This window comes from Rhagoletis pomonella, unplaced genomic scaffold (assembly GCF_013731165.1).
Source record: "Rhagoletis pomonella isolate Grant_MI unplaced genomic scaffold, Rhpom_1.0 Rhpom_scaffold_00001, whole genome shotgun sequence".
Taxonomy (NCBI): Eukaryota; Metazoa; Arthropoda; class Insecta; order Diptera; family Tephritidae; genus Rhagoletis; species Rhagoletis pomonella.
In genome coordinates, this window is record NW_023458555.1 from 36,993,984 (window position 1) to 36,996,111 (window position 2,128).

Genomic DNA, 2,128 nt, shown 5'->3' on the forward strand with positions numbered 1-2,128 from the left:
TTTATCGCATTTCTTTTACTGTATTTTCGAGATTCAGTTGACCGTGTGTTTTCATAAATGTGAAAAGTGTCACAAAAGTCTAAATTGAATAGTGTGATATATAGGAACAAATAATTATTTTTCGATGGAATAGAAATCCCAAAAAAGGTTACCTAACATTCTCAGTTTTTAAATATATTTCGCAAAACAAGAAAAGAAAAATTATTGATATCACTCCCCTCTTTACAAATCTATAGTAACACTGTCGAATATAATAGACGCTGAATAACTGTACAACTAAGAGCTTTATAAAATGTTTGATTGCATTTTTGAAATCAATGATCCAAAATCAGCCGGTAAACAAATTTTCAGATTTTTAGCTTCAGCAGCTGATTTTTTGTACAGAGAGGGTTAATCCAAAATATGTATTGTGTGAACAACTCTGACAGTAATCATACTTATGTATGGATGTACATACAAAATGCTTATTTACATTTAAATATACTCACAATTTTTAAAACATCTGCTTTTCTCACGTATAACGTCTACAAAATAAACAACAAAGTTTTCTGTTTTTAAAATTCTGCGCACAGCGGCCACTTGAAATGCGATGCAATTCCAAACTGTAAATAAACAAGAGCAAAGAATATGAAAGTCAATCACTGTCACTTGGTCATGTCTAAACAAATATTTATAATAAAATATTGTGTAAGAGAATGGGGGAGGCTTATTTTTAAATAATCTATGTAGTATCTAGGGAAATCAGCAAAAGAATATTTTTTTTCAATATGAAGGCCTTTACTTGGAAGATCTTTACTTTAAATCAGTAGAAAATCTCTATTTACAATTTTTTTCTATTATGATATGATCAATGTTATTAGATTTTAATTTTTCCGGTAAAAATAGTTGTAAATGTTCATTGTTGTAAATTATGTTATCATATATTCTAAACAAAATTTCACCTAGTATACGTAGGATAGTGAAATTTACGTACATACTTTCTAGAATACTTATCTCAGAAGACTGTTTCTTGATTTTCTCGAAATTTTTGGAAAGATTTGTATTCCAAATCTATTAGTTTGCAAAGGGAATAAGTCGGCATTTTTCCGATATGAAAAATTTGATGCAGGTCAATGGAACTCTTTTAAACGTACCGAGCTGCATGCGCTAAGGCTTTGCAGTAGATCTTTTGTCTCATCTATCGGTGACTTCTTTAAGCTCGATCACTGGATTGTTAAATAAAAATCGCAAAACTACCACCGCGTAAGTTTACTTTAATGCACGTAAAATATTTTACAGCTTACTAAATACTTGATACTTAGTAGCTTGATGGTGAAGTCCAATTTTTAAGGAAAAAAACAAAAATTAATGTATCGAAAAATAATGGCAGGGACAAAATTGTATATATTCATATATATTATTAATAGCAATGGATTATGGCATATTTCTGCATGAATGTCTTTTCATAGTAGCTTGGAGAAAAAAAAAAAAAAATATTGTGAAAAAATATAATATGTATATTTGGGCGGGTCAATTTGTTTGGCAGATTTTTCGACTATGAGCGTATAGCACAGAAAAATTCTACGTGCAAATTTACCGTAGAAATCATGGCTCTAAAATAAATTTGAAGTTTGCCAAATTCCGAAAATAGGTTTCTTAGCATTTTGCTGTAAAGATGTGCTTAAATTAAAAGTTTTTTGGTATGAGGAAAACATTCCTGCGCTTATCTTTTTCCTAAAATATCCATCAGAGAGCGCAATGGTGAAAATTTTCACATTTTCTTCGAAACCTATTTTCACAATTTGGCAAAACCCAAATTGATTTTAGACCCATAGTTTCTTCGGCAAATTTGCTTAGAATTGCACCTAGAATACATCCTCGCGCATAGTAAAAAAAAATTGTACATATATGCAAAAAACATTTACTTATAAAATTAGACCTTGTTGTTTTAAAGGGCAATTCTTGTTAAGATACTAAAAAGTCTTTCGTAAAGCAAGTGAAGGACACATGGCAGGATAGTTCGAAAGAATTTTGTTATTCTAGAATAGAAAAAAAGTCTTGGAAAAAAGCTCTCCCATTCAGCACCTGAGGCGAAAAAGTTTTTTTTTTTTTAAAGCATTTGTATATCATTTAGATCGCGTCGCTCCAA

The 2,128-nt window shown here is 30.2% G+C and overlaps 1 protein-coding gene across 1 annotated transcript in view; it reads right to left on the reverse strand.

The window, feature by feature from the left end:
• The window catches only part of LOC118743738 (extracellular sulfatase SULF-1 homolog), a gene marked incomplete in the record, with an annotated part of 318,030 nt that overhangs the window by 42,894 nt on the left and 273,008 nt on the right, over positions 1-2,128 (reverse strand). The window contains 1 exon segment of the mRNA XM_036476504.1: positions 489-537.